At 42.9% G+C, this 14,120-nt stretch overlaps 1 protein-coding gene across 1 annotated transcript in view; it reads right to left on the bottom strand.

Annotated features, from left to right (window-relative positions):
- Nucleotides 1-5,606: 5,606 nt before the first annotated feature.
- LOC6526064 (chondroadherin) overlaps nucleotides 5,607-14,120 on the bottom strand; it is a 29,559-nt gene continuing 21,045 nt past the window's right edge. The window contains exon 5 of the mRNA XM_039373831.1: nucleotides 5,607-8,118. The gene's annotated coding sequence lies outside the window, so the exon portion shown is untranslated. The remainder of the gene's footprint in view (nucleotides 8,119-14,120) is intronic.

A 14,120-nucleotide genomic window follows, 5' to 3' on the forward strand; every position in this document is an offset into this window, starting at 1 on the left:
TCATAATAATTATTATGTAAGCAATGTTTATGACCCTGTAACTAAAAACAATCTGATGAATTAGAAACTTGTTGACCGGGTATCTTACATTCCGAATAGAAAGGGAAACGTGGCAGTTTTTTTTTCCCACATAAATAATATCCATTTGCTGTTTCTATTAAACAACAATATTGTAGTTCTATTCTGGTAATATCTTGCTTCGTAAGTATAAAAATAACAGAGCTGTCAAAATGCTGCATAAAGTTCTGTTTTGTTATCAAGAATTTTGAGTCCCAACTTGGGTATAGAAAGCGTAATATATACATATATATCCATACTAAAACCACATGTAAACTTTAAGTACCCACAAGACTATACCTAGATTCCAACTATACCTAAATGTGTTTATTTAAAGAGCTCTTAAAGTCCGGTTTTAAAAACGCACACAATTTTCGCTCATAAATGCGTGTTGCACTTGTGATTCCCAACCAATTCAAGCCGTTGAAACGTACGCACATACATGTGTAAATGCTTTTATCGATGAATATAGATGGAGCGAATAACTTTTCCTTTTTCACTCATTGATGCACCAACTGACTGACTCTTTATGCACTCAACAATGCTCTGGGGTGAAAAACGGCAGCGGCATAGATAAAAGTGTAAATATTTATAGCATTAAATAACGAAAACAAACACCGTTTTTGACATTTTAATTGAATAAAATCGTTTTGTGGTCTTTTAAGGATCATTTCATTGCCAGCAGATGGCGCTGCAGTGCAATGGACCCCCCCAACCCCCCGCCTTTTACCACTTCGTTGAGTGTTTGTCTGGGGCATCGAAAATGCAAAATGCATTGCATGCAATTGCAGTTCAATTGGTGTTTGTTGTGTTTGTGCAGCAAGTGAAAACAGTGAAAGGGGGAGGGTATGGGCGGTTTTGGCTGGCCAAAGCAGGCATTGCACATGTGTACATACATACATACATACATATATACATATGTACATGTACGAGTGTATATGTAGAAATGTTTGTATACGCGTCACACACATCGATCATGTGCCGCCTACACAAAGAGAAATAGGCCGCTCTTAAACTAATTTGGAGCGGCCCCGATTTGACTAATTGGTCCCTAATCAAATTACACTTGAGACGACATGCCCAGCCGAATACTCATTACTTATGTAAGTAGCTTGAATTTTAGCTAGTGAAAGCTGCTAATTCCGCATTTCTTTTTACTACCTGATTTCAGATGAAATCGTCCACATTTGTTACGAACTTCTAGTATAAAAGTATAGTTTATAAATCCCTTAACGATACGGTAGAAAGCATATCCATAGCATAACTTTGTTGGTCATATAATTCATGGTGTATATTTTTCGTCCGTTCCAAAGTCAGAAGCTAGCCCTGTAAGAAAGCATAAGATCGACTATCAGATACCCCCTTGAAAAGGAGCCTTAATATTAACATGAAAAAAAACAATAAACGAAACAATTTTTTTAAGTGTGGGCGTGGACCACTGCTTGCGCAATCTCAACTTTCTAGCTTTTATAGTTTCCGATGCCTCGACGTTAATAAGGACGGACAGAAGGACGGACAGAAGGACGGACATACGGACAGACATACGGACAGACAGACGGACGGACAGACGGACGGACGGACAGACGGACAGCCGGACAATCGAACGGACAGAAAGACGGAGGAGAGGACAGTGTCCGAGTATAACATTTGATTACCTTTTGTTTACGTATAGAGATATAAACGAAACTTTTAAAGTATTTAAGGTAAAAGATAAAGCTAGGAAAAATCGTGCGATTTAAGCTGCAAGAATGGAATAAGTGGAAATCCAACCGAATAGGTTTTCGTGTATAGTAGTACATAAGGTGAGTGCTGTTCCAAATGTGTTTACCCATGTGCATTTGCGACTGACGATGACGATGATGATGATGATGATGATAATGTTGGTGATGACGATGATAATGATGATGGAGCTGCTGATGACGATGATGCATGACCGGCCAAACTAAACAGCCAGCTGGCCGTAGAAATAACAGGCAGCTCAAGTGACATTCAGCAATGCCGAATCACCCACCGCCCAACGTCCACCGATCCAGTGCGCCACCCTGCTCCTTTCGAGGACCAAAGCCCCTCCCTCCCCTCCTTCCCCTGCCCACCTGGCTACATACATGTATGTATGTGCATGTGTGTATGTGTTTATCCTTTTTGTCGGCTGATTTGCATTTAATTTCAATGATTTTTTGAGGACTCAAAACCAGCACACCAACACAAACGCACCAACCAAAGTAGCATTTTGTGTGCAGTCACACACACCGATACACACATTTGCACACACTAGCACACACACACACACATACCACCCACGCCTTTTGCTAACCATTCGGACTTTTGCCAGACTGTTTTTGTTTTCCTCTGTTTTGTTTCGTGTTCATCGCTTAAGCTGCTTTAAATTTATTGGTTTGCACAGTTTAAGCGATTTTCGTTTTGTATTTTCCATTTGCAGACTCGCTCGCTACCAGAACACTACTGCTCTCGTTGCTTTTGGTCCTCGGCACTACCATTACCAATGGATACAACTTGCCAATTATGTTCGTTCTCTGGCCAATGGAGTGCACCCCTCCACCTCCGCCTCTAAGCCCCCCTAAAGTGAATATGCAACTGCTCATATTCGTGTGGCATATGCCAATGTCGATTGTTGCCATCCTACACCATATAAAAATCACAGAAAAAAACAAAAAAAAAAAAACAAAAAATACCCAGAAGCCCTGCATACTTTGGGGCGCTTTAAACCCGAGTGGGTGGTGTGCTGCATGGGGCATTGTCGCCAGCGCTAAATGTGGCATTAAAATTTTCGACCAACAAAACTGGCAAAGTCCGCGGAGCGAAACAGGAGCAGCTTCACCCATACTAGAGATGGCCATGGTGGGCAGTTTTTACATTGCGACTTAAGGGAGACTTTTCTATACTGAAGATATATTTTAAATTATTTCTTCCCTTAAGATGAATAGATTTTTAAAACATATTTATACACTGTACATTGAGTATATTTAAAATTATAAAAGGATTTTTTCTAAACTGGTAAATTATGGCATTGTATATCATATCATATCATATCATATCATTCACATCATCTCACATCATATCATATCATATCATATCATATCATATCATATCATATCATATGATATCACATCATATCATATCATATCATATCATATCATATCATCTCACATCATACCATATCATATCATATCATATCATATCATATGATATCACATCATATCATATCATATCATATCATATCATATCATCTCACATCATACCATATCATATCATATCATATCATATCATATCATATCATATCATATCATATCATATCATATCATATCATATCATCTCACATCATACCATATCATATCATATCATATCATATCATATCATATCATATCATATCATATCATATGATATCATATCATATCACATCATATCATATCATATGATATCACATCATATCATATCATATCATATCATATCATATGATATCATCTCACATCATACCATATCACATCATATCATATCATATCAGATCATACTGTCAGATTCAAGTGCGGTCTCTAGGGACCACGCACAAATTGTGGGCGTGGCTGGGGGCGGAGGGCGGAGGGGCACACACAACTGCTAACTACACTAAAAATATGCGCCCTACTGCATTGGTATGAGTGCGCCGCATTGTTGCAGTTCATATGCTCACACACACTTTCATGGTATAGGGTACAGGGTACAGGGTATAGGGTAGTTGGGGCAACTTTTTTTTGAATTTAATGGGGGATAATTAAGGCAAATTCAAACGGGCCTTTAAAATAGTTTGGCTCAACTTTATTCAGTCACAATATCTTAATAATTGTTTTCTGCTACTACCAGTTTTTCAAGCCCATCCATACGATTATCCTGGAGACAGGGTAGTAACTAGTTAAGCTGACCCCTCGTCCTTCGTCCTTTGTCCTTCGTCCTGGCACAGTAGTTGTCGTTGATAGTTTGCCGCGGCTGCTTCCGCACTTAGCAGTACTTTGGACTAATTTTTAATGCCGCTCATATTTCGCGCACAGGAGCAGTCCAAGCCGAAGGACTAACTCTGCATCTGCATGTGAGTGTGTGTGTGAGTGTGCATCTGCATGTGAGTGTGCGTGTGAGTGTGAAACAGGTGCCGCCGAAAGTAATTGGCCAAAAGAGTGCCATCAGGCTGCGCGGTGCGATATTTATGCCAGCGAGCATTCATCAGATAGGTTTTCTTTTCGCTCAGTTTGCAGAAAAGTTAAGATTATATATCTTTAACTTTTGAAATGTTACCTGCAAAAGAAGTTATTTATGACAAAATTGAAAAATAAGATAAAGAATCTATTTCATTTTTACGCAGAGAGACGTATTACATCCACATTTTTGGGTCATATTTAAGGAATGTCTTGGCTGTTTCTAAAAAGACTTATTTTTGGTAAGAAAACAAATAAAAAAAAATAGTACAAGTTTAATTGTAATATAAGAAATTTGAATTTAAAATCTATATTATATTTAGAATGATTTTTATGCATTGAACTTTCTTTCGGGCTCTTCAATCTATAGCCTAACATTTGAGAAGCATCCTGGGAAAAGCAGTAAAGTTTCGATGAAGGCGATATCCTGTAATATTCGAATTTGTATAGTATAATATTGCATATATAGTGCAGCAGATTAAGATTCATATTGGGGGAATAACAAAAGCTTTAAGGGATTAAACACCGCTGAGCGTCCTTAACTCCAGGGTGTGTGTTAGTCGAGACGCTCTGGTGATCCCTATTCCGAGCAGCGATGGGAGTTTCCCCACTTTGCGGCACTGTGCTTGCCCCCAAATGCGGCAAGTACGGGCTGAAATCATTTCTGCAGACACTGCGTTGGCGACTTATACATACATTTGTCCTTTTCCGGGGGGCGAAAAAATACGGCGTTTGTGTTTGTGCGGCTGCTGCCTTATTTTGGTTTTTGTTTTCTGCTTTTTATTTTGTGCCTTATTTTGTACTTTTTAGTTTTTTTTTTTGTTGTATTCTTTTTTTTGCATTTTGCTGTGGCTGCGGTTGACTCGAGATATTTATTATTGTTGCTGAAATTGCTGTGTATCCTCGCGCCGGGAGTCCTCCTTCCTCGTCCCGCCCCTTGGCCCGCTCGGCTTTGTCCTGGCATTTGTGCTGCTGCTGGTGACGCATTTAAGGCTTTCGCATCATATAAATAAAAAACTAGCAAAGCGGAACAAGCAACATGAAACGAAGGAGCCGCGGCGGCAGAGGAAAATGTTGCGAAAGACAAAGGCTCCGTGGAAAGGGCGGGGAATCAAGGACATCAGGACATCAGGACATCAGGACCGGAACGGGTGGTGCGAGGGCTTTGAGCCGCGGCCAGTGTGGCGGAGAAAAGCATCTGTGATGCGCCAATGCTTGATTTATTGCACCCTGGCAACCCTTATCTGCCGCCCATTGGCCCGGCCACGCCCACTTACAGGGCACAGTGGCCGCATTTATTGTCTACCCACCTCCAGCAACAACAACAACAACAACAACTCCGCCGGAAATAAATAATCCTTTGGCTTGGCTTTTGAATTTATTATGTTTGTTTTATTTTTGTCTTGCTCATTCTTTTTATTTGGCTTCTCCATCGATAGTAGGTTTTGACTATTATTATTATTATTATTATTAGTATTATTATTATTATAGATTATTAATTTTTCATAGGGTTTAGTTCGGGATTCGTGTTTGTTTGCCTTCGCTTCTTTAAGTTTTCTTTGTAGCTTGTTATCCCATTTATCGTAATCGATACCGTTATCGTTATGCACCTGTATATCTCATATTTAGCCTACAGTAAACATTACTCCTTGGGTATAATAATGCAATGTGTGCTATGATGGCTCTCCTTTGGGTTAGACATAAGATAATGATGATGGGAACTGGAGCGGGAATGGAAAATGGGAACTTACTTATATGGGTCACACAATTATGCTATTTTACAGTTAATCGGAGACGTTATCGCAGTATTAACAATCGATAGTTTCTATGGATACTTTTCACTAGTTTTATTATTAGTTATATGTATAGGAGTTGGATTCTTATAGCAGCTTTGGGTTTGACAAGGAAATATGCTTCTCTCTTATTATGGGTGACAAAAAAAAGTTTTGCATATCTAGTCGATAGTATATGTTCGTTTGTATGTAGATGATTATATCTAAGTGTTGAACTATATTGCACAAGTTGTGTGTTTTTTTTTTTGTTTTTTCTCGCTCGTCAACACGTCTAATTGGAATAACAATTCTCCTGGGCCTCAAAAAAGGATACGCAATCACACACACACACAAGCATACACACACACACTAGCATACACACACGCACTAGCATGCACACACACACTAGCATACACACACACACTAGCATACACACACACACACACACAGACATTCACAGGCCAATACAACACAAATACCATGTACGCATACACCTAGAAAACAATTTGCTCGGAAACATTTCCTATTTGCCGGAACAAATCGGTTGTTGTTTTGTTTTGTTTTGTTTTATTTGATTTGCGGCAAACTGTTTGGACAAATCGACACAATTTACATTTAATTTTGTGTTAGATGAAATTGCGTTTCGGAGGCTGACTTATAGATATAGTCGGGTTAGTCTGGGCATCGCTATATAAAATGTACATTGCACCGGCTCACACTTCTTCAGATAAGCGAGTTAGTAATTGATAAGAGTTGTCCACCTGTAACCTGTTGATATGTACAGCCTGCAGTGCGGGAAAAGTGGGCGCTACGGTTGACTATAGCTATGTATGTATGTATGTACATATATATGTATGTATGTACATATGTATGGTCAGCCGTAACGCCCACATCCCAGATCTGTGAGTTTGTGGCATTGCAAACGTTTTATCACATATTTATCTATATAATAATAATAGTGTGTGCTCCGTATATAGCGGATTCGTATAGTTTCACTCGATTTATAAATAAGTACAAATGCTTGTTTGCTCGTTTGTTTGTTTGTTTGTTTGCTTGTTTGCTTGGTTTCTAGATAGCTATCGTAGATACAAAGATACAAGATACAATGACATTAATTGACTAGACTCTCTCTATGCACACATCTATGCATTTACTTTATCCATCTGGCTAGGTAGTGCAGATTGCGCCTCTGCCGCTGTTTATTTTCATATATATATAAATATATGTATGTACTAGATGTTTGTATAAGTTCGCATCTTTATTAATTGGCCAATAAATATCCCAGTTATTTATGAACTATTAACTATGATAAAAAAAAAATTGCGTTCATCCGCACATACAGCTAGGTTCATATATATATATATATATATTTAACTTTCACATATACAAATTCAAGTATAAATTCAAATATAAATACAAATACACATGCTTAAATACGCTTACATCGGATTTTGTCTATGCCATCGTCCATATGCGTTCACTTTATGATTTACACACATTTGACTCGAAATTTGATATAATAATTTAGTGTTCAATCCGCAGTCCGCATTTTGTATGCTGCATGTTGCATGCTGCATGCTGCATGAGGCATGAGGCATTCTGCATTCGGCATTTTGCATTGTGGATTTAGCATTTCGCGTTTCGCATTTAACGCAAACAGAACGAAATGGCAACACAAACGTAAACAACTAACAAACAAACGTAGTTGGGCCCTCGGGCCCAGGATATGCAGGATGCAGTCGGATCCTGGTCGCAGGATTAGCCTAGGGTTCAGCATTTTTTGGGGCAGGATGGCGAGGAACGGCGTATGGTAAATGGAAAATGGTAAATGGTAAATGGCAAATGCCAAATGGCAAGAAGGGAAGTTGGAGCGACATCAGACTCTCAGATTTCGCATGATGATAGCAAAACTGCAGAGTTTTACATTTGGCAATCTGCAGCTTTTTTACTTTACGGTGCAGATACATAAACGCCACATATTTATGCGGTGTACAATGGATGACAGATACCCTGGCGGAGTTGGTGATCGGGAATTATCAGGAATTCACGGGAAGCTGCTGCTGCTGCTGCTGCCTCAATGATCTCGAGTTGAAGTCTGCAGTTCTCTGGAAGAAAGTAAGAAAGTTACGATTTAAAATTATCAGTGCTGGAGGTGCTGTTCAATTTTCCACTTGAATAGACGGAAGGCATAGAAGCAAATATATATCTCGGCAAACCGAAAATGAAACCGAACGCTAGGAGATCTTTGAAAGATTACGAAAAGTTTGCCAGTCGAGTTGCCCCTCGAGTGAAATCTCAAGTTGGATGAAGTTTCTTCAGGACCCAGAACGCGAAACTCTGAACTCTGACTTTGGGATGCCTTAAAGTTTCGACTTTAGACATTCCACTTTAAACTGATTTGAAACGCAACTTGTCAAGTAATAAACAAACTGCTCAGTCGAAAAACTTGAGATGCAGCCCGTTTAGCTCGTTGAATTGGCAGTTCACAGGGTCCCAACTAGTTGAGCTCTTCACAGGACACTCGCCATTTTTATATGTGTGTTGGTGAGCTCACTCTACCCCCCATCCCCATCCCCATCCCCACCCACACAAACACAAACACAAACACACACTATCTGTGTGCCTGTGTGTTTACAACAATAAAACGCTTCGTTGTCATAGCTCAAGCAGATTGATGTTCAACACAGCATTTTCCTACTCTCAGCAAGGACGAGTACGAGTACGAGTACGAGTACGATGACAGAGAGGGGGGCAGGGAGGACAGGACGATGACGATGACGATGTCATCATCGCAACAAGCAACATTCGAGTGCACTTACATGCCTATCTATCGTATATCGTATATCGTGTGTCTGTCTATATCTATATGAGCGGATATATCTGTGTGCGTCCGTCTCCCCTGGGCACTGGTACATTGGTTTGTGGTGGAGTACCCAGCCTCTGGAGTCGCGGGATGTCCTGGCTCTGTCTGATGGCTGACTCTATCCCGAATGTCCTGGCTCTCTCTCCTGGTTGTCCTGGCTGTCCTGGTTGTCCTGGTTGTCCTGAAAGGCCGGTCGAGCAAGTGCAAGTGCAGTGCAAAGTTGCCGGCGCCTTGATTTATGTCCCAGTTGAATGCCTGTCTCTGGACCGAATCCGAATCCGAATCTGAATCCGAATCTGAATCTGAATCCGCATCTGGATCCGAGTGTGAATCCCTTGCCCTCCGCATTCGCCACTGCCTTGGATTTTCGGGCATGGCAATCTCTCTATGGAGTTTACTTGAATTGTGTACACACTCGCGGCTTGTTTGTGCTTTTGATTTGATTTATATTGCCGACTCAAGTGCATGAAGATGTTGTTGATGTGAATGTGAATCAGAATGTGTATGTGGATGTGGATGTGGATGTGAGTGGGCCAGAACTTGTGCTCCGATTTTGGGGCCACCATGATGATGATGATGATGATGATGATGATCTCTGTCTGGTGTCGGACGGATGTTGAGTGAGTGAGAGGATCGGGACGGATTTGGATATTTGAACCAGATTCGCACCGACACAACCGACAGCCAAAGCACTTAGGCGGCCTAGACCCTGGCTCATGTGATTTGCATATGTCACATCAGGTCGCATCTCGAATCTCGCATCTCGAATCTCGCATCTCGAATCTCGCATCTCGAATCTCGCATCTCGCATCAGGTCGCAGCAGCTAACAGCTCGCATCTAACAACTCGCACCCGGGCAGCAGAAAAGTTTTTGGCAACTGAGACAAGTCGAGCCTCGGGCATAGGCGATTTTTCAATTAGTTGGCAGTCAGCGGCCCCAGGACTTCCAGGCTTCCACTCCACTTTGCTCCTACTCCACTGACATCTACAAATTCAGCAGGGCTTTGGGCTATGAGCTCAACAGGGAACTTGGAGCTTGGAGCTGGAAGCCAGCAGCCAGGAGGAAGAAGCCAGGAGCCAGAAGCTGGCTGCTGGAACGCAAATCCTACATAATTAAAATACTTAAAGGCTTTAAAGGAAGCGGCAAAGTTTTTAACTTTTAAATTGTTGAGCCTGGCCCATGTTACCATTACCATTACCTTCTGCCCTGCTCCCTTATTGAGTTTCAATGTAGCATACAAAAGGGCGCACATGTGTGGAAATGCTTTATGGGTTAAGAGGGAGTTGAGTCCCCTGGCTGCTGGCGGGTTAAGCGGAGTGGGTGCGGTGTTGGGTGTGTGAGTGGGTGAGGGTGTGGGTTGTAGAGTGAGGGGTGGGGGGTGTGGGCTCAACTCACTAAGCTTACTTAAGCATTTTTGCCTCGGCCTCGACTGTGTGTCAGTCGCAATCTCAGTCGCAGTCTCAGTTAGCGGCCAAAATCGCGTTGATGAAGTTGTTCCTTTGCTCCTTGGGCCTTTAACCCCCTTTAGCCCCCCTTTAGCGCCCCCTTTAGCCCCCCTTTAGCGCCCCCTTTAACCCCCTTAACCCACAAGCTGCCAAAATTCTACCTCCTGCGCCCATTTTCGCATGAACTGTGAGTTATCGGAACTGGCAGGCGTTCTTCGTGGGACTCGTCTTGGAATTTAGAACCCTGTTGCCTGGCCAGAAAATAGCCAGTTTATTAATTCAGACGATTTCAACATTTTAGCCCCAATTTAGTCGGGTTATAATTAATACAACACCATGTATTGCATGGAATATCTGACTGGACCAAAGATATTCTATATCATCTTCTACTTCGTATTCTTAAATAATATCTGTTAATGTGAGGAGAGGATTTTAGAAATCGAAAAGTTATTACGTTTTTAATATATTCAAATATATAATTGTTTCTTTTTTTTTTGATTGGTCCAACATTTGATAACAGAAGTTCTTTTTTCTAAGTTTTATTGAGGTTTTTGAAGTCTGTAACATGTTTTTCAAAAAAGTACTATACATAGTAAGGTATGTATAAAATTCCCTAATAATTTCATTTTTTACGCTTTTAATTACATCTATTTAAAGATAAGACTCTTGCAAAATTTAAATTTAAATAGAGTAAATAAATAAAGATCACTAGCGATCTTAACTTTAGCTGACGAACAGCAGTAATAATGGAGCAACCATCTCCGGCGATTATGCTTCCTACAAATCGTTGGATCTCCGGCTGGTCACGTCAATGACCCATCTATGCAGCAAGCCCTTCCATTCCCCCAAAAACTAGTGCCTGTGGCCCGCATTGCTCATACGCCCCGTGTGTTTGGGGCATTGCAGGCGACGTTAATTGACAGGACACCCACATAGATTTTCATAATTTTTGTTATTAGATAAACACACGCACAAGCACACGAAACGAGCAGCTGGCGGTGAGGTGGGGGGTGCTTAGTTGGGGTCATCTGGCTGCATATTTTATTGGGTTTGTGTTTAACCCGAGGTCGTTTGACTCACTCGTTTCACCCAACCCGCATTTTCAGTATTCCCGCTTTTCGTGCCACCTCGTTTCGACCTCGTTTTAACGATTTTGCTTTGTCATTTGGTCGTTTAATTATGTGCATGGAAATTTATGTGCGACTTCTTGACTTTAAATGAAGTGTAAGGACCAATGCCAATCCTTTTTCGCCGCCAGCTGTTGGCCACCTTCCGCCAACGCCAAAGCCGGAGTAAATCGACCCCGACCTTGGACCCAGACCTTACTTTCAGTTATTTATGGTGGACTCGAGTCTGATAATACACAGAAAAGTGCAGAGGACGAGAGAAAGTGGATGGAAAAAGGACTCGAGGCAGAAGGCAGAAGGCAGGAGGAATCGGAATATAGGCTGATTAAATTTTGTATTAGCCCAATAAATTCTCGACCAGGCAAATATGTATAAAAATGCCCTATGACACGCAAATGGACGTCGCTTAACCCGCCACTGGCCGTTGTCATATTTCAGGCGCACTCGACCAGAGTCTTGTATCCATTGTGGTGGTCGGGTTCTAATTTATGTCGCTGGTAATTTGCCAGGGATTTTGGAACGATTTTGGTAGGACGATAGGCGATGGATGAATTGTGGTTGGGTGGGCGCCACGTTTTGCTTATGATGAGTAAGCAGTTCCGATGATGCGACGATTGGACACCAAATGTTTTGGGAGAGTTACGCTAATGGGTATCTGAGATAGAGAAGATGGAGCGAGAGGATTTATACGCATGGGTTCATCAATGGAACTTGGGGAAATTGTTGGTTAAATTTCCACACATGGCTCTGCTACTACTACAACCGCATGGTTTTGTCTCGATAATGAAGCAAGTTAACCCACGGCTATTTGGCTATCGGTTAGCCGGGAACACTTACTGTGGATAATCTGCAGATTCCACTTGGGGCACCAACGCAAAAATACCTCATCCTCTAATCTAGACTTTTCAATTTGCAACTCTCAATTGCATTTCACTTTTCGCTGCACGTTTTTACAGCTCGTCGTCGTCGTCGATGATTTTATTTATCGCCCCTCACTTTCCCATGTTTGCTTTGCTCCGGAGCTCCGGAATCCGGACCTTGGCTGAACATTTATCACAGCTGTGCAGGGATACGGATAGATGGGTATATAGATAGATGGATGGATGTGCGGATGTGCTGGATAGACAGCCAGTGCTGCGGGGGCACGCCGTTTCGGGACTCCAATTTAAGCTTCTGAATGGCAAATGGGGAAATCCGGCGGCGTGGCCACCTAGTCCTCCATGTTGGCCCCGCGTTAATTACGCGACTTTTGCTGCGGTCGCCTATTTGCTGATTGCATGACAGCGTCAACGTTGGCCGAGGCACGCACGACTTGCGCCCTTCTGTGGCTGCCGCCAGGGGAGTGGGGGGCATGGGCCGTGGACCATGGACCATGGGTCGTCCCATGTCCCCAAAACCCCTTCAATCCCTCCCCGCCACATACTCATCCGCTTCTCAGCCGCGGGCTGAGCTCATCTGCAATGCTCGCATCGCTCCCAGAGCTGAGTTAGTCACGCCAATTTTATTGCATTCCTGTTCCTGTTCTTGTTCCGGTTCCTCGTTCTCGCCCAAGTCCTCGCCCACGTCCTCGCCCACGTCCTCGTCCTCGTGCCCATGCTCATTCTCACCCTCTTCCTGTTTCAGTTTGTGCCATAGGCGTTTGCCGAGGGGGCGTGGTCGCGGCCATTCACGACTATCAGTCGCAACAATAGCGTTGGCAGTTTTCGGATTTCAAGCGGAACAATTAAGTTAACGATCTGCGGACGAGTGCCAAAGCGCCAAAGAGCAAAGTGCGCCTACAACATGCTCCACCAAGCAGGAATCCAGTGGGGGGGCGGTGCCGTGGGCCCAACTGGGCGTGGCAGCAGGACAAGAACGGGGAACGTGTTAAGCCGGCCACATTGGCGACCATCGCACGTCCATGTCGCCTTGCCAAAACGGGACAGGATGCGGCAGACGGCAGGATGACTGGCTTTAAGTCTTAAAGTGGACTCAAATTGGCGCATCCTGCCAGCCCGTCTGTCCTTCAATTAGCCAAAAAAAAAAAACTGATTAAGTGAATAGGCCATCTAATGTGGCCAGCAAGGAGGGCCATGCAAATGCAAACAGAACGCAAGTGCACACAAAAAATGTCCTTTTTTCTTGTTAAACTTTTTGGCCCCGCTTTTCGGGCTGAAGCTGCTGATTCTGGTTTTGCCTTCTGTCTAACTGCTGCCAACTCAGACGAAGAAGGACTTAAAAGTAAACAAAGTTTTAATTTCCTTCAATGATTTCTCTGGGCATTTGTTTTAGGCCGGCCGAGATCCGAGATCCGAGTGCCTTTCCCCTTTTCATTGGCTTCCTGCGGGGGAACGCCAAGGGAGCAAAGGAGCAAAGGAGCACTGTCCGGCCTCATAATCAAGTTAGATAAATCTAAATCCTTTGCGATAAGCGGCTGAAGAATAGCCTGGCCTCGCTCCTAAGGACCCAACGTCTCCATCAAAGTTTCTCCGCTTGTCCGCTTGTCCGTCTCTCTGTCCGTTCGTCTGTCCGTTTGTCCGGCTGCAAGGCTAAATGGGTTAGGCGATTGGGTGGCCTTGGGGCTGGGACCGCTCCCCTTCACGCTCTCCGATTTACGCTCCACTCCGGACTAGGTACTTTTGGAGTGGGGCTAGGGTTTCAGCTCCAGCTCCAGCTACGGCTACGACTACGG

The sequence above is a fragment of the Drosophila yakuba genome, chromosome X, assembly GCF_016746365.2.
Source record: "Drosophila yakuba strain Tai18E2 chromosome X, Prin_Dyak_Tai18E2_2.1, whole genome shotgun sequence".
NCBI lineage: Eukaryota > Metazoa > Arthropoda > Insecta > Diptera > Drosophilidae > Drosophila > Drosophila yakuba.